The sequence below is a fragment of the Pinus tabuliformis genome, chromosome 3_1, assembly GCF_031772625.1.
Source record: "Pinus tabuliformis cultivar Carrire ecotype Pingquan chromosome 3_1, CPIR1, whole genome shotgun sequence".
Classification (NCBI taxonomy): domain Eukaryota; kingdom Viridiplantae; phylum Streptophyta; class Pinopsida; order Pinales; family Pinaceae; genus Pinus; species Pinus tabuliformis.
The window spans coordinates 810,014,683-810,034,478 of NC_142301.1; the positions used below are offsets into that span (position 1 = coordinate 810,014,683).

The 19,796-nt window shown below is 36.6% G+C and overlaps 1 pseudogene; it reads left to right on the forward strand.

Moving 5' to 3' along the window:
* The first annotated feature begins 18,565 nt into the window (after positions 1-18,565).
* LOC149189937 (carbon catabolite repressor protein 4 homolog 2 pseudogene) lies at positions 18,566-19,369 on the forward strand (annotated as a pseudogene).
* Positions 19,370-19,796: the final 427 nt, after the last annotated feature.

Here is a 19,796-nt window from a genome sequence, read left to right on the forward strand (position 1 = left end):
TGCAAAGCAGAAGTGCGTACAGGTACGCACTGTGCTTAACTCAGAGGGTGCGTACTTCTCTCAAAAACAAGAAAAATAAAAAACTAACTCAATCCTAAGCTATTCTACCCAAATTCACAGTCAATCAGTCAAAGAAATCAACGTTTCTCAAATCAAAGTATCAATCAAAAGAGAAATCAATCAAATCCATGGATTCCCCAGTATGGTCGCCATTTTGTCATGCGGAAAGAGTCAATTTTGTGGACAAAACCGACCTCCCTAGAAACTAAGGCGTTTCTAGTGACAAACAAAACAATCAAGCACTATCTTTCCCTAAATATGCATTTAAAATAAAAGCAACCAGGTGTTTAAGGCTTACCTTTAGTCCAACGCTGTTTGTAGCGGCCAAGCCTCTTCGATCCAGATGAGCTCCTCTCCTTGAAGCCTGCATACACAAACAAGCAAACGATTACATAGCACCTGAATAACTCATATAATAAAACATATTCATCATAAAGACCAAGGAGTTTATTAAACAAATTATATATAACAACTTGTTGAGAAAAATGAACTTAATTGTATTAATTGGAAACAAAAGAAACCTTACAACCAATGCCTTGGTGTTGTGCAGGTCCCTCCCAGGGTCCAACAAGATTTCTCCTCTACTTTGATCAGCTCACCCACTTCCAAATGAAGCTAAGAAAGGAATGTGATCTCTCCTCTCAAGCTCTATAAGGGAGTCCTAATTTCAGCAGCATCTACCCTTAGGAATGTTTAGCTTTCAACCTCCCTTGCCTCTGGCCCAATGCCTGTATTTATAATGCTTTGGAGGAAGTTAAACAGGTCCACCATCAATGGGACAAGCCCCTCTTTCAAAGGGATAGCTCCCCTCTTCATGGGATAAGTTCCTCTTTCATTGGGATGCATGAACCATCTGGAGGCGCTCAATCCACGTCAAACCATCTTCTAGAATGCTCTAGAATCGACTGCAAGTAAGTTTTTTGAAGTAGAACTTGCGCCTTTTGACTTTTACAGGGGTACGCACCCACCCCTTTACAGACAGAGTGTACAAGTACGCAGGTATTATGTACTTGAGGTGCGGGCCCGCAGGTAAGAGTAAGAGAAAGTGCAGAACCAGAGTTATATTGATTTTTTAAAGGCTTTCTCTCTTTTTTGGAGTTTGACATGAGGAGCAGAGGTATAAGACTTGCCAAGGAGGACAGTATGGTTATTGATGGAGCCATACTGACTGCAAATAGTCATGGTGACAAATTTTAGTGTAACAATCCCAAGACTCAAGTATTTGGATCTCTCTGGAAATAACTTTAGCGGTCTAGTTTCCACCACCTTCAGCCAACTACTAGAGTTGCACGTTACAGATTTCATACTCTAAAGGATTGATTTATTACCAGATATAGAAGGCTAATATCTAGATCATGTATCAACTGTACTGAAAGACACCCTGGTAAGATGCAAATCCTGACATGATATATGCATATGATTTCTATAGCTTTTTATTATATTCATGAGCAATGGATAACTATATATTTATTGTTTTGCAAGGTTATTTGGATCCAGAGTACTTCTTGACTCACCAACTGACTGATAAGAGTGATGTATATAGTTTTGGTGTGGTTCTTCTTGAGATTTTGACAGGCATGGAACCTATTTCACATGGAAAGGACATTGTTAGGGAGGTACATGTTCTTATCAATATGACCTTCGTCCATTCTTTTAATCTCTCCATTTTTTCTTTCATTTTTTTGGACATTCATATTTTGCGCAAAATATTGGATTTTTTCACATTGTTTTTTCCACTGTAATTTATTTGATAACACTTTAGTGTTATCAACTTTGTGCTGGAATGAGGGAGGAAGCTATAGCTTTACTGGTTTCCCTAGCACTTGTAGCTAATTGTGTTGGTCTACAAGTGAATATGGTGTATCAATATGGAAGTATGTTATCTATGATTGATAAGCATATGGGTTTGTTTCCTTCAGAGTTCTTGGAGCCATTTTCCATTTTGGCACTGCATTGTTGTAGAGATGAAACCGATGCATGCCCCCGCCAAAGAACGAAGATTGACATATTCATGGATAATCCTTATATATCTTCTGATATCTCTGGAAGTAAAATCCTTAGTGGAAATATTCCAGGGGTTGCACCATGTTAATGTTTATATATATAAGTGAAGAATACATAGGCCCCTCATCTATGCAGGTGTTATGAAATGAATTTAATAAGTTTCAATGTTATATAAATATTTATGCCTATGGTTCAAGCCTGTAACACCCTTCTGTGTGCATTGCTCAAAATGGGTAGAATAGACATGGTTTGGAGTGTATATGAAGAGATAGTGTCATGTTTATATTTATAATACCTTGATTAATTCTAATTGCATGGAAGGTAAGCTGCATAAATCCTTTGAGTTATTTGATGAAATGAGAAAGAAGAAGATTGATCCCACAATTATTACTTACAACATTCTCATCTCTGGTCTATGGAAGGAAGACATTATGCATGCCCAACAAGTGACCTTTTTACAACAATGTAGGCCCTTGATGTGGCTCCTAATCTGTTTACATATAATGATATGATGGATGGATACTGCAAAAGGGATAACATGAAGGAAACCCCTAAGATTTATGACAAGAATCCTGTCCCAATCAAACCAAAGCACTAACCATTCAAAAAGTTTTTGTATAGGGGTTTTTTTTACTGAGATACTTATTTGAATAGAATACAGATCCTAGACCAATTTTGATAGAAATGATCAAGCGATGAAGGAGCCATGAGCCTTAGTTCCCTTTCTACTCTTTTATTATTTCCTTCATCCTATACCTGCCTCACTTGCCTGCCTTGGTGTTGAATATTCTCACAAAAAATATCTCCAAGATTCACTGAGACAACTGAGAACTCACAGGGTGTGTTGTAATCAACGATAAGTTCTACAAGGACTTCTTCATGTCATTAACATTTTGGAATAAATCTTTGGTGTTCAACTGTAATGGCTTCACTGTGTACGATCCAAGCAGAAACCTTATCTTCAGAGTGGACAACTATTGTTCCCATCCAAAGAACGAAGTCCTTCTCATGGGTGCTATGGGACTAGTTCTCCTCACACTTGAATGCAAGGTATACCATATTAATTTATTATTGATATGGATCCCGATCGTTAAATTGATACTTGGTTTATCAAACTTTTAAAGGTATTTTATATGTATTTAAGTCAACATTAAAAACCTCTAATTAAATGAAATGTGAAAATTGAAGATAACTTATAGAAAATAAATAACGACAACAATGCATATAAGAAAATGACACCAGAAATTAATAATTGAGTTCGACTACCTCAAAGCCTACATCTTCGGGTTTGGTATTCAATGGAGGGGCCTCTTTATTAATTCTTAAAATTCATCAAAGTATATAAAAAAAATAGATCAATTATATTCTCGACTAGTCCTATTGTGTTTTTCTCGACCTTAGGATTCCAATGCAACTAACTACACTCAAACAGGCCTCCTAGATCTCTTAGAATGGGCCTCCAAAGTTTTGTTATCTCCTTGGTCTGTCATTGTCTCCGCATAAAAATTCTTTTTGTTCCATAAAAATCTAACTTCTGCCTCCTTGGCGCGTTGATCAATTTTTTTATAATAAAATGTCAGGGTCGAGGGGTCAAATCCCTAACTCCTCATCGGGTTGTTGTGATACGAATAATATATAATCAAAAAAATTAAAAATAATGTCAACGAGTCCAACCTTCCCGCCGCTCATTGGTTCCACATCTATCCACATTACAATATATATAATATATCACTTGTGGTCCATTCCCAAAGCCTTATCCTTGCGTTAGTTATAATATGGGGGCCTCCAGACTTAGCGAGGCGCGGAAAGCATTGGTAGAGCTGCTAGATATGGAGGGCTCTACCACACCCACCACCTTTTTTTAATATATAACAACCATTACAAAATAATTGAAGCTAGTTCCAAGATTTATAACGTGAACCAAACAATGGTGTAATGGTGAATGAGTGGATTTGGTGTTGAGAGGTCTTCGCCTCGAATCCATCCGAGGATGGTCAGATCCATAACAATAATTTTGATGAATAAAAATAAGTTGTGTGTCGCCCATTGATAGGGATGCATGATGGCCTCTTAATGGGTCCATTCTTGGAACCACAAGTTGGAACTTTTACTGTTCAAACCCTTCTTGCTGGAACCATGATTTGAGCACTCTGACTTTGACTTTTGACCCACTTAGACCAAAACTTTGACTTTGAATAACTTCTGCATACACACTCAGTTTTCGCGTGTTCAAGTTGTGTTGGATTCATTTTTTCGAGCTCTATGCAGTGGACCCTTTTTTTTTCGAATTTGAAGAATTTGAATTTTTGGCCTTTTTAGATCCCATTTGGATCAATTGTCTTTCAATATTATTCTCGTATTTTAATGTATACGAAGAAAATCTCTACAATGTTTGAAGTGTAAATGAATTGTATTATTGTGTGTGAAACATAGGTTGATTCTGCAACATGAATGGAAAGGTTTCTTGTATATATCCCAGCTCAAATGACACTGTTTGACATTAGAAAACCAAAAAATGAAAACCCTACATAACCAAAAATTGATATTGAAAAGAAGAAAATCATTAGTACAATCCATTGTTTATGTAAGAACAGATGGGAAAGTGTTGTTAGTTCGGTGGATTGAGATTGTAAGAGAGGACTCAGTTCGATGATTCTCTTCATATTCTTGTAAGGAAGTGGAACAATTCATATCGCCCGCCCCCATGACACTAGCGCCCGTGTGCCAGAAGAATAGAGAGATATGCCTTTTCTTTGATTTATGTGAAAGTTTTGAAGGTTATACCCATTAATTTAGATATTTTTCCATAGAGTGAACAAATTTATAGTCATGGAGACACTCATGTTCCATTCCCAACCATATTGAAAAAATGTACTGAATTTTATAAATTAAGTTTCGTATGTGTATATCTATATACATCTTGTTAATGGAGCAAAGATGTTTTTTCAGACCTCATTTCAGTGATATGTAAAAATACTTGAGATTTTTAGCTAACATATTGGGAAAAATCTTCCATACGCCTTCATTTCATCATGACTTGATGATGTGCTTAACTTCTTTGGAATTTAATCATCTCTACACAATGATTCACCAAGAGACGAGTTGTCCTTCACCTTTATTAAACTAGCAATTGCCCCTAAAGGTGCAACGATACACTAAATAAATAGAAGATTTGGGAAGATCATCTTGAAAAACTAAATCACTAAATATGAAAACTATTATATAAAGATCATATCGATCTCCATATAGTTTTAAAAAAAAATGTTAAAAGTTTTTATTACATTTAAAAGTAAGATGACATGGTATACTTTGATAGTTGTCACCATTTTTTTCTATTCTTTAGTTTTATTTACATAGCTTGATAACATGATAGTTTGATTGGAAAAATGATTTTCAAGCATATACATTGAGTTTTCATCTAGAGCCATTCTTTTTTAGGGTTGATTTAATGCTTCGATGTTGCTTCCTCAACTTCAATCAGCCTAGGTAATTTCATCTCCATGACTTTCATTTTAGGAAAGGTTATGCTTATCATTTTGAATATGGATTTAAAATTGGTTGTTGTTGATTCATTAGATACCTTTATTTTGTGGTTCTTCTCTTAAACCATTATGTTTTAATAAGATTTTCAAATTTCCATAACAAAATTACTTTATATAATTAAATTTCAACTTTTCAAGCCAACAAATTTAATAATCATTTTCCTTATTAATATAAAATTCAAACTTAGCATTTAATTTTCTCTAGTAACATATAAAAACACTCAAATAATTAAAATTAAAAAATTATACCCTATTATAATCAATCTAATTTAAATTAAACAATAGCGTAACCTCCATAATGAAATCTAATGAAAACTTCAAATGATTTCCCTTACCCCTATTCATTCTCCAAACAACTTTGTTATAATTGCAAAGAGCAAGATATACGTGGACTTCCAGCTTGTCTTTGTACTTTATGTTTGTTACTCAACTCTACTTAACAATCTTGTGATTTAATTCTTCTCTTGGGATGACCGAGCAGTGGTCTCATTGGGATGTTATCCCTGCCACCCAGTTTCAAATTCCACAAGGGGACATTATGACTCGTCATAGTAAGACTGGAATGATAGATGTCTTCGATGGTATTCGTAGGTCTCAGTCCTTGGTTGGTCTATCATAGTTTCTAGTATGGCTGGTTTGTGGGTTGTTGGATATACGTTTGATCCTAAAGGTTGCCCAAATTAATCCAAAAAATTATTGATTCACCATGGTTAAAAAAGAAAATAAATTCAAAAACTTTACAATCTACTTCAACGACTTTATAATCTTCCATAAGAAATTCTTATTGGGATATCGTTGGTTTAAAAAGTTTAAATTTAATTATATATAGGAATCTTGTTATAGAAATTTAAAAATATTATTAATAAATTATGGTTTAAGAGAAGAACCACAAAGCAAAGGTATCTAATGAATCAACAACAACCAATTTACATCCATATTTAAAATGATAGGAAAATCCTTTTCTAAAATGAATGTCATGGAGATGAAATTACCTAGGTTGATTGAAGTTGAGGAAGCAATGTCAAAGCATAAAAAAAACCCTTAAAATGAATGGCTCTAGCTAAAAACTCAATGTATATGCTTGAAAATCAATTTTCTAAGTAAATTAGCATGTTCCCAAGCTATGTAAATAAAACTAAAGAATAGAGAAAATCAACGACAACTATCAAAGTATACCATATCATCTTACTTTTAAATGTACTAAAAGGCTTTCAACGTTTTTTTAAAATCAAGATGGCGATTGATATCAATCTTTATATATGAGTTTTCATATTTGGTGATTTAGTTTTTCATGATGATCTTCCAAAATCTTCTATTCCTTCGGTGTACCTTTGCACCTTTAGGGGAAATTGCTAGTTAATAATTTTTTTTATTAAAAGGTAATTGATTGATTGGAATTTTGCAGAAGTATTCATTTTCGAACTCTACCAACATGATGCCCATTAGTTTTTGAGAGTACCATTCAGACATCTTGTTTTCTAACTTGAATTAGGGAACCCACCGAATCTAACCTATTTGCACAAGATCATTGGCCCACTCGTTCCTACTGACAAATGTTTTCTAAATTACGTCGAATAAAGTTGACTAAAAGGTAGTTAAGCCTAATAAGGAGGCTACAAAATTCACTAAATCTTGTGACTTATGCTTCTCAATTGCCAATCAAAATGTTTTTATTTTTATTGTTATGCTCTTGACCTATGAGAAATTCTAGAATACCAAATATGCGAAGAAATACAACCCAGAACACAGAATAAAATGACAAAAACAACAAGTATTTTATTATTCAGAGATAAAAGCAATGTTCACTTGCCTCTTCGAGGGGGAAACCTCCAGCAGAGCAGAGATCGATTACAAAATAATACTCGATGATATTTCCCTTCTAACTATGACTATTTATAGCTAAAGTACCTTCAAGAACCTAACAAATAGTGGTCCCTTGCATAACATGGGTTAACCACTTTATTTATTAATTATGGCCCATTGGCAGCTAATTGTGATCCCTTTCTTAAATGCGGGTCAACCACTTACAATTATTAATACAGGCTTTATTGACTCTTTAACTAACTATGACTATGACTCGACCCTATTGGGCTTATTACATAAATAAATGGATTAGGATTGGACCCTAACATGCCCTCCCCCATCAAAAGCGGCCTTTTCTTGAACGCAGTAGCTGTGGAAACTACTAAAGAATAGTGGTTGATTCCTAGGTTGCATCTTATAGAGAGGTGTCTTTCCACTTGACAAGGACTTCCTTGATCGTATGGTCGCGTAGATGTCTTTCACGAGTATCGAGGACCTATTTAGGATGGAGCTAGAGTGAACCTTCCTCATCCAATTCGGGTAGACAGGTTTGAATTATGCAATTGTTCCCCACCACTTTCTTGAGGCATGATAGATGGAAGACTGGATGGATTTTTGAAGTTGATGGCAAGGCCAGCTTGTAGGCTACTGCTCCAATGCGCTGAATTATTTGTTAAGGTTCGTAGAATTTGGGAGCTAATTTCTGGAAACCGTTTTCTTTGAGAGATGTTTTCTTCTATGGTTGCAGCCACAATAATACCTTATCCCCTTCTTGAAATGTGTGCTTTGAATGATGTTGGTCTGCTTGTTGCTTCATTCGATTTTGAGCTTGATGGAGATTATCTTTGAGATAAGCTAGCATGGCAGCATAATTTTGTAGGATTTGATCAATTGCTTGCACCTTAGAGCATCCAGGGATATAAGAAATAGGTGAAGGTGGGAGTTGGCCATACACTGCATCGTATGGATTCGTCTTGGTGGCTTCATGATAGTTAGTATTATACCACCATTCAACTAAAGGTAGCCATTCTACCCATTGATGCTGCTTTTTTGAAGTGAAGCACCTTAGGTATGTCTCCAAACATTTGTTGACTACTTCAGTTTGACCATTAGTTTGGGGATGATATGCATTATTCAGTTGGAGTTGGGTGCTTTGTAACTTGAAATGTTCTTACCAAAATTTTCTTGTGAAAGTTGGGTCACGGTCAGGCACAATGGAAGTTGGCATGCCATGCAGTTTGAAGATCTGGTCCATCAAAGCTTGAGCCACCAAAGTGGGGGTAAATGGGTGGGGTAGAGCACAAAAATGACCATATTTAGAAAGTGTGTACACAACCACCATGATGACTGATTTGTTTCTCAACTTTGGGAGACCATTAATGAAATGTATAGAAACATCTGTCCAGACAGAGGCAGGGATTAGCAATGGTTGTAAGGTTCCTCGTAACTTGATTGTTTCTCCTTTGAGTGTGTTCACACACATTGCATTCAGCTACAAAGGTAAGAATGCCATTTTTCATTCCCGTCCAAAAGAAATATCTACAAGTGTTAGCATAAGTCTTCTGAAAGCATGCATGCTCGACAGTAGGAGATGAGTGAAACTATGCCAAAATGCGAGTTTTGAGGGTGGATGTCAGAGATATCACTACTCGATCCTTGTAGCGAAGAATCTCATCCTTCCAAGAGTAGCCAACTGAGGAATTAGGATCTGCTCTCAAGTTATTATTGAGTTGGGAGAGAGAAGGGTGTGAAAACCATTCCTTGCGGGCTTCTTCAATCCAATCTGGTGCAGGAAGGGAGATTGATAGCAAGGTGATTTCATCCTAACATTGGCCCGATAAAGCATCCACTACTACATTGTCACACCCTTTCTTGTAAATTATCTCATAATCATATCCCAACATTTTGGCTAGCCATTTATTTTGCTATGGTGATGACAAACGTTGCTCCAAAAAATATTTGAGGCTTTGATGGTCTGTGCGGATTTGGAAATGTTGTCCCAAGAAGTATGGTCAACAGGTATCCTGCATGTAAGATGGCCATCAACTCTTTCTCATAGGTATATTGTCACAGATGTTTCCCACTCATTCGTTGGCTGGTGAAAGCCAAGGGTCGACCTTCCCACATTAAGACAACACCAATACAAGTACCTGAAGCATCACATTCAATCACAAAAGATTTGGTGAAGTCGGGTAGTGCCAATACTAGAGTGGAACAAATGGCCTATTTGAGAGCCACAAACGCCTGTTGTGTTGCATTAGTCTAGAGGAATGATATTTTCTTGAGAAGGTTAGTGAGGGATCTAGCAACACAGCCATAATTGTAGAGAAATTTGTGATAGTAGACAGTGAGACCCAAGAATCCCCTCAAACTCTTCAAGGTTTTTGGTTGGGGCCAATATTACATTACCTGTATATTTTTTGGATCAACCCTAACCCCTTCATAATCCACAAGAACACTTGGACAATTTGACAAATAATTTGTGACTCGAGAGCAGTTGCAAGATCAAGTCTACATGATGAAGATGCTTTTCCCAGGTTAGGCTGTAGATGAGAATTTCATCAAAGGAAATGAGGGAAATTTTTTGAAGATATGGTTTCAGCAGCTGATTCATGAGGCTTTGAAAGGTGGATGGAGCATTACAGAGACCAAATGGCATGACCAAGGATTCATAATGGCCTTCATGAGTGCAGAAAACAGTCTTGGGAATGTCTAGTTCTTTCATGAATATTTGGTGATAGCCAGAGCGAAGATCTAACTTGGTAAAGAATTGAGCACCATGTAGTTCATCAAGAAGATTATCAACAATTGGGATACAGAATTTGTCTTTGACAATGAGCTTGTTGAGGGCCCAAAAGTCTAGACACATGCGCCATTCACTGTATTTCTTTAGCACCATGACCACTCGTGATGAATAAGGATTGATGCTAGGAGGAACAATACCTGCTTTAAGGAGTTCCTTGATTATTTTTTCAATTTCATTCTTTTGGGCGAAAGGATATTGATATGGGTGCACAATAGGCTGTTGGGGCCTTGGGACCAAAGTGATGCTATGATCATGTTCCCCTCTAGAGGTTGGAAGCTCTTTAGGTTTGTCAAATACCTACTGGTGGTAGTTTAAGACCTATTGCATCTCAGGATGAATATGAAGAGGAGTGGATTTTATGGCCTGGATGGCATTAAACTGGGCGATGACTCCATGATAGCCTTTTTTCAACAACTTTTCCATTCGAAACGAGCTGATGATAGAAGGCGCACCTACCTATATTCCATGGAGTGTATGAATGTGGTCATTCTACTTGAAGCTCATATATAACTCCTGGAAATCCATTGTGATTGGGGCTAGTGTGTGAAGCCATTCAGCACCCAAGACAATGTCACAACCACCCATGTTAATTGCAAACATGTGGGTCTTTAGGTGGTAGTCTCCCATCTGAAGTTTAATATTTTCGCATCGGCCTTCACATTCCATTGTACCTGCATCACCAATAAGGACCTAGAAATTAGAGCCTGCCCTTACAAAACAATGAACAGCTTTGGCGACTCGCTTATAGATAAATTTATGAGTGCTACCACTATCAATCAGTACTACTACAAGGCAATGCTTAAGAAAGCCTCTGATTTTGAGAGTTAGGGGCGAAGAAACACCTGCCAAAGCATGTAGTGAGATAACTGGTTCATCTGGAGTAGCTGTGAGATAATTTTCCTACTGCATCTCCTCAACTTCATCGTCTGGCCCCCCAAGGGGTGGGGCTTCCCCAGATGAGTTGTGACCAATAGCATTAATTTGAAATATTTTTGGCTCCTTGCACTTATGCCTCTGTGAGTATTTTTCATCAATGTAGTACCACAATCCTTGTTTCCTTCTTTCCACCATTTCTGCTGGATACACCTTTTGAACCTTAAGTGTTTGCGTAGGGCCCTAAGCCTAGGTGGAACTCCCCTTGGCTATGAAATTTAGATGAGTAGACTGGGCAGCTAAGGCAATTTCTACCTCGACAAGCTTTTTACAATTGTCTAACCATGTAGGAGGGTGGTGCATTCAGACATGTGCTTGGATGTCTTCTTAGAGACCATTAATGAAACATTCCAAGTATAATTAATCTCCTAGACCTTCCGTTTTAAAGGCCAATGTCTGAAAGTCTGCAATGTAGTCTTTTATTGTGCTGGTCTGTTAAAGCTTAGTGAGACAACCCAAAAAATTAGATTCTCTATCAAAGTGGTCACAAAGGGCTTTTGATAACACGTGCCACATTCTATTCCTAGGATAACATTTCCGATGCGACTGCCACCATTGCTAAATTTCTTGGTCCAAGTAAAGGGCTCCCACACGTAGTTTAGTTTGATCATCATAGATATCATTCAAGGTGAAATATTGTTCCATTTGTGCTACCCATACTTCTGGATTAGAGCCATCAAATATATACATGTCCATCTTGGTTAGCTGAGGGTTAGAATGTTGGTGATTTCCATGGAAGTGAATATGATGGCTAGATTCTCCTTCGAGGTGTTCATCAATACTAGGCACCTCCGAATGATACCTGTCATTCTCTTTGGTGAATTGTTCAAGCATTTTTGAAATACTATTCAGTTGTTCCTTGAACGAATCCAATGTTGTTTCAATTTTCTCGATATTCTCATTGGCCATGACTTGAGCTCTAGTTTCTACCATGCATAGATTATGGCTACTAAAATTCACTCCAAAAAAAATTGGGACCGCCCGAAAATTGAGGTTGACCAGTAAATGGTACCACTGTGATCAGCTCGTTGTCCTAAATATTATGGGCTAAGTCTCTTGTAAGCGTCCCGGGGAGGACCCAAAAGAAGGCCATGATGAAGACCATTGTTGGAAACTACATCCAGAAATGAGACCAAAGAACTTGAACAACAAGGGGAAATAAAAGACTGCTACAACAACTCAACAAGATTTAGAATCTAATGTAGGTGATGAGACCAAAATCACAGTCATCGGAATGAAAGGTAAAGCTTCTATTGCAAGCGAAATTTCTTTTAGTAAGCCTGTTGAGTCTCAAAATGATAAAAAAAAAGAATTGATATTTTCCATATTAGAATCATTCCAAAACATACCAAAGTTGATACCTTGTTTGATAGTGGATCTCAAGTTAACCTTATTTCTGAAGCTATTGTCAAGAAACTAAACTTAGAAACTATACCTCATCCTAAACCTTACCCTTTGGGTTGGGTATGTGACAATGCCAAATTGCAAGTGACAAGAAAATGTAAACTTAAATTTTCCATCACTGCAAACTTTATTGATGAGGTAGAGCTTGATGTTGTACCATTATACATATGTGGAATTGTTTTAGGGAGTCCATCCTTGTATGACTGAAAATCCATATTCTATCGTCATGAGAAAAAATATCATCTTTTTAAATATGGAATTGAGTATATCATTAGAGCACATCGAAATAAGATGAACTTGTCTCTTGTAAGTGTTGGTCAAATGAAATGGCTTGTAAATGCTAGTAAGAATTTTGTATTATTGATGCTCAAATCCAAAGATACTATTGAATCTTAAGCTTTCCAAGGATCTGATGCAAAACTCAAGTATGATTTGGCTGAAATTGTTAACACATATGATAAGATGTTTTAGGAACCTGAAGGGTTGCTTCTTATAAGAGGAATCCAACATGAGATTCAATTGAAGTAGGATGCACCTTTTCTAAACATTGGCACGTACAAAATGTTAGTTTTGGAGAATGCAGAAATCAAGAAGCAAATTCAAGAGCTACTTGAAAAAAGGGTCATTATACCAAGTACATATCCTTGTGGGTCTCCTATTGTCTTGGTTCCAAAGAAGGATGGTACATGGTGCATGTATGTGAATTTTAGAGCTTTGAACAAAATCACATTAAAGAATCGCTATCCTCTTCCTCATATTTATGATTTTCTAGACCAATTAAAGGGGTTGCTTATTTCACTAAGTTATATTTGAGAAGCGATTATCATCAGATCAGGATTGTTGAAGGTGATATTTGGAAGATTGCTTTCAAGAAAAGGAAAAGTTTGTTTGAATGGTTAGTTATGCCATTTGGGCATTGTAATTCACATAGCACATTCATGAGAGTTATGAATGATGTGTTGAGACCATTCCTTGATGATTTTGTCATAGTCTACTTAGATGATATTCTGATTTTCAGTAAGACTCGTGAAGAGTATGTTAAGAAAGTTTTAAATGCCTTAAAGAAAGAGAAATTATATTAGAATATATCTAAGTGTGAATTTGGGAAAACCCCTTTAGTTTATTTGGGTCATATTGTTGGAGGGGGTGAATTGAAGATTTATCCCTCAAAAGTTGAGGTCATTGTGAATTGGCCTAAACCCAATAATGTGACAGAGGTTAGGAGTGTTTTGGGAGCAACCCAATATTGGAGAAAGTTTATTGCTAATTTCTCATCTATTGCAGCTCCATTACATGCTTTGATAAGTGTGAAACATGTCTTTTAGTGGGGAGGAAAGTAGTAGAATGCCTTCAATACATTGAAAGAGAAAATCAACACAACACTGATTCTTGCACTTCTAGATCTTAAGCAGCCATTTGAGATTCAAACTGACGCAAGTGATTATGCCATTGGAGGAGTTTTGATGCAACATGGTAAGCTTATTTGTTATATTTCTGAAACATTTACTGATGCAGTAATTAACTATCCAACTTATGATAAAGGGTTGTATGCTTTGGTACAAAGAGTGAAGAAATGGAAGCATTATTTTATGGGTAAAGAAATGATTATTCATAGTGACCATCAACCTTTGAAATATTTACAATCGAAAACCAAGCTACAACAAGCTAGACATTCCAGGTGGATGGGATTTATACAACAATTCCATTTGGTAATCAGGTACAAGAAAGGTATATACAACAAAGTTGTTGATATGTTTTCAAGGCCTATTGTCAATGCATCTATCTTTATTAAGAATAACTCAATCATGCATGAAAGTTATATTGAACAATAAGCTCAAGATGATGATTTTAAAAATGTTTATGCAACTTTAATTGAAGGCCATCTCGTTGAAGAGTTGGATTATCATGTTCATAGCAAGTTGTTGTATCATCTTTGCAAGTTGTGTATTCCATAGGGTGAACGATTCAACATCATAAGGGAAGCTCATAATTCTCTTATTGTTGGCCACTTTGGTGTGGGAAAAACAGTCTCACAATTACAGAGGTATTGTTATTAGTCTCGTAATCCTAGTAATAGAAAGTTGGGTTTGTATACTCTACTTATTATTCCTTCTCATCCTTGGGAAAGTATTTCTATGGATTTTGTAGGAGGACTACTAATGTCAAAGAAAGGTCATGATTATATTTATGTTGTTGTGGATAGTCTCAACAAAATGTGTGTGGTTATTCCATGTAAGAAATAGGTTTCAGTTGAATAAACCACAAATATATTCTTCCAAAATGTATGGGTACACTTTGGGCTGCCTAATTCTATTATTTATGATCAAGATTCTCTATTTGTTAGGAAATTTTGGTCAAGTTTATGGGAACTCATCGACACCAAGTTGAACAAGAGCATAACATTTCATCCACAAACTGATGGCCAGACACAAGTGGTGAATAAAACAATAGTACATCTGCTCTATGGATATTGTAGCAAGCATCCTAAGCTTTGGGATGAACACTTACATTAATTCCAACATGCCTACAACATAGCCTAGCATTCATGAACTTGAATATTTACCAAAATCTCCCATAGATTTTATCTTTGGTAAAGATGTTGTGGTGGATGGACACAATGATATAGATAAGGCCAAGCACTTCATTGAATAGATTTAGTTGGTGCATTAGATGACACGAGAAAAGTTGGAGAAGAGTCAAGCCAAGTACAAGGCGAGACATGATAAGCATCGTGTTGACCACAACTTCCAGGTGGGAGATCAATTTTGGCTTTAATTAATTAAATTATTTGTTTATTTAATCAATTATTATTTGTTATTAATTATGGAGAGGGTTATGTTCAAAATTGGTGTCCAATCACCTTTGTGGTCAGCCAATGCCTATATAGGCACACTGCCACGAAGGATTGTAATCATGATTCAAATATTTTATTCATTAATACCAAAATTATTACACATTTATTTTTCTTATGCCTCAAGTCTGCTGCTATAGTATCCATGTGGCTTTCCCAACAAGTGAAGGCGTGACCCTCTAATTTCAACCACACAAATGAAATGTTTTATTCTTCATAAGCATGATGGACACTGAAATAAACTTCTTATTACTTCTTATTACTACAACCAATGATTTAGTTTCATAGAATCGATCTTGCATTGGTATAACTTGATATCGACCTTTGTTTCCATTTTGAATATGGGCTATGAATTATTCACAATATTTGAATTAGACTGATCTTTTTTGGGTCCTTTCTTTGGCTTGTTCTCTGTTTCTTCCGAGTCTCTTGATCTCCCCTTTGATTTGTCCTCTACATTAGAACCCTCGTAATCTCCAAATATCTTGAGCTTATTGCTCAAGGTTGACATGAGGAGATTCATATTACAACTTATATATGTAACTAGTACTTCCAGCTGCAAAAACCTTTCCTTTGTAGGATAACAAGGGTCATTTATAGATTCATCAACTATGATTATGTTTTTACGACTTTTGGCCTAGCTGATATAGATCCCCTACAAATATCCATAATATACCGACATGATTTGTAAATTTTCGTTTACATTCCATTGGATAGTTCATCACAATAGATTTGATAAAACTATAAAAATCTGAAATTTACACTCTTAGGGTTTTATTTGTGTTACAAATTTGGATTTGTACATTATTGTTAATTGCATATGCATAAAAAATTAAAATTAAGTAGAAAATAGAGAATAATGAAATAAAACTCACAAACCATGGTTTGACAGAAGATATGACCTAGGAAACCCTTTAGGGAGAAAACCCAACTAGAAGGTGAGGTTGCTTTGCTCTCTTCCTCTGAATAGAAAATGGCTACCAGTACAAGGAAATATAGTTTGTGGCCCATGGGATACTATAGTACATATATCATCTTTGTGTGTTTTATATCATATCCATCTCATTTGTTTTTTTCTCTTATATGGAGATAATACACTCGAAAGAATGGAACCCCTTTTCGTCGTAGTGGCTCGATTATAACACAACCCAAGAGCCTACTAGTGGTTAGGTTTGGCTACCTCAAATGTTAACCAGAGTTACAATATGGATTCTTCTAGAGCCTTCTTCACCATAATCATGTGGCTTGCCCATTTTCCATGAATAATGGGGGCTGATGTGGCATCCTCTCAAATTATGGTGGTGAAAACAAGAAGGTCAACTTCTAATCGACATAACTTTTGCATACAGACTCTGGTTGATGAGGTTCTTGCACTGTTGGAAAGGTATTTGTATGTACAATATGAAAATATTGTTTCATGCTAAAGCAACAAAGTTTTACCCCCAAAAAACATTGTTTGATGCCTCTAAATTCTCCTGAGAGGTTTAAGACCCTAATTTTCCAAATTGGGCCTCACCACTATAAATGGTCCCATGAGCTTATTCCTCCATTTCTTCCACTTTGAAAGCATTGAGATGGATGAAAAAAAATATAGTGATCCAATCTAGATCATGGACGAAGAAGTGTCATGGAGTTGGAGGCCTAAGGTACTCGCAGCGCCTTGCAGGGAAACCAATGCATGTTGAAGGTGAAAATTCAAATCCCACACACATCCCTAAAACAAAATAGTGGCATCTTCCTCGTTGTGGAGGAGGTTACCTAGGATATTGCAGATAGCCCATGCATTGTCTCCAGTGATGTGCATTGTCTGGGCTTCTAGGTATGCTACTATGCACAATAACAATGGGGGATACTCTTGTTGAATTGCTCTATTCCCTAACTATATGAGGGGGGAAGAGGCAACCTACCTCTGCTTCTATTACCCCTGAGAGTTCTACCATGTTCCTTTACCTGGTAGCTACAAAGGAGTACTGTGACAAATTATTTTGATTTTTATTACCTCTGATTGTTAACAACCATCGCTTTTGCCAGTTGATACCCCTATTTGTGGTGCCCTTAACATTCTTTGTGCGTGAGCCATAATTTCCAACAAGATAACGAGTGTACAATGGCTTGAACGACCATAAATTCTTGTTTGAGAGGAGGGTGCCATTGTAGCATATGTTGGAGTGATAGACAGGCGAGGGGGCAAGCCCAAGGCAATGTCGTTCCCTTGGATTAAATACATCAAGCGGGTCAACCATTGAGGTTATAAATGTTTTCCTCTGCCACGTGACACCCAAATCCAGGGTTATTTTTTTAATGGTTAATATCGAAAAATAAAATGAATTTACATTAATATATTTCATTTTAATGCATTATTATTTGATTTATTATGTCGATAGGTATGTGTGTTTTGCAATAGGACTTCCAAAATTTTAATTTAATTACTAATAATTATTAAGTGGATAGTAGGGATTTAACTTCCATAAAATGTTCTAGAACATTCATATATCGAAGGTCAAAATTTATTTCAATATATCATTTCAATTAAATTGATTAATTAAAAGAAAATAGTCATATAAAATATGTGTCATATGAACATGAAACATGTTTTTTTGAGAATGTGGTATTAGTATACCATGCTATTGGCCATGATATTTTAACAAATCCTATTTACAAGCTAAGAATCTCCATGATAAACTAGATTGTTGAAAATCCATTTAATTTAAATAGATAATAAAAATTTAACGTGTATAAAATATTCTAAAATATTTAGTAATAATTACAAATAAAAAATTGTTATATTCTTTTCACTTTTTTTAATTAAATTTATTAATCATATGGGAATTTTGAGATCAAGAAATAAGGATTCTAAACCGGTCTACCTCAAAACTCCCATGTGATCTTTCCATAAGAGAGTCGGTTTAAAAAACCCTATATTCCGAAATTAAAATAAATGTCATATAAATAAATGTTATATGAAAGGTGAGGTCGCAATGCTGGCTTGGCTTGTCCAGGACGTCTGAGGACGTCTGATGTTGATCCGCCGGCAAAGGCACTAGAAAAGTGATTCACAAACACCAAGAGACCAGGATTCGGCCAGGAGAAGAGTAGTAACAGGTTCAGGGTTCGAGTCTTCGAGTCTTGTGATTGGAAGAAGAAGAAGCGGGGTCAGGAAGAATGTTGAGCGTGCGCCGACTACACCTGCACCTTCCCTACGAGATTCCCATCGTGGGTTGCGAGCTTACGCCTTCTGTCCTCTCTCGTCGTCCAGATAACGCCATTACAAGCGATGATGTTTCTGAATCTGAATCGGCACCTGTAGATGGCTACTACCTCAGATTCAGATGGTATCGTATTATTCAGAGTGACAAAAAGGTTGCAGTATGCAGTGTCCATCCATCAGAGCTAGCCACTATACAGTGCCTGGAATGTGTGAAGGCTAAGATACCTGTTTCAAGAAGCTTTCATTGTTCACCAAAGTGCTATTCAGATTCATGGGGTCATCACCGTGCATTGCATGCACGAGCGGCCAGTGCAGTGCATGAGAATGGAACTGAGGACGATGAATTATTTGGGGGATTAGGCAGCACAGGGGGTCTGGTTGGTTCAACTTCAAGTTCAGGAATTCACAATGCATCTCTAAGCAATGGTTCTGCCTTGTTAAACCCCCCTAATGTTTCTGAAAGGGGTGGCGATGAGACATGGTATGAAGTTGGACGTTCAAAAACATATACACCAACAGCTGATGATGTGGGCTATGCTCTGAAGCTGGAATGTGTGGCAGTTGATGCAGCCACGGGAATACCAGTAGGTCCAGCCAGCACACTCCGCACTTCCCTAGTTATCCCAGCCCCTTCCCCCACTCCTCGACGCATGATTCCAATCAATGCAGTTAATGGAATTGCAAATCTTGAGCTGGAAGGACGCACTGCAGCTTCTAGCAGAATTCCGATGCAGGCCCAGGGCTCGCCGCTAGCATAACAATGCCAGCGATGATGGTCCATTGCCTTGCCAAGTCTTCATGAACACGGTCAATGCGATCTAAGGTTAGCATTGGATACCCAGTTACCTAGTTTATTTTTAATATTCTTTCTGAATTGTTTAGGGAATATTTCTATGCTCTTCTTGTTTATGTTTATGTTAGGTCTGTGCTGGACATCCACATTGTGTAGGGTTTGATGATATAAGAAGTTTATTTTTAGTGTTCAATGTTTCGGGCATTGAATTTGCTCGCCATGAGTTCGTACAATTGTATTTATAATGGGTTTCAATTAATGGTTTGGTCTTATATTCTCTTGGTTTGTCGAGTACTATGAAATTTTTTCTATTATGTTGGCTTCATTGCTTGAAACGTAATATAATGCAGGTTTATACTTGTATTATAACTTGAAACAATTTTGGTTTTTAG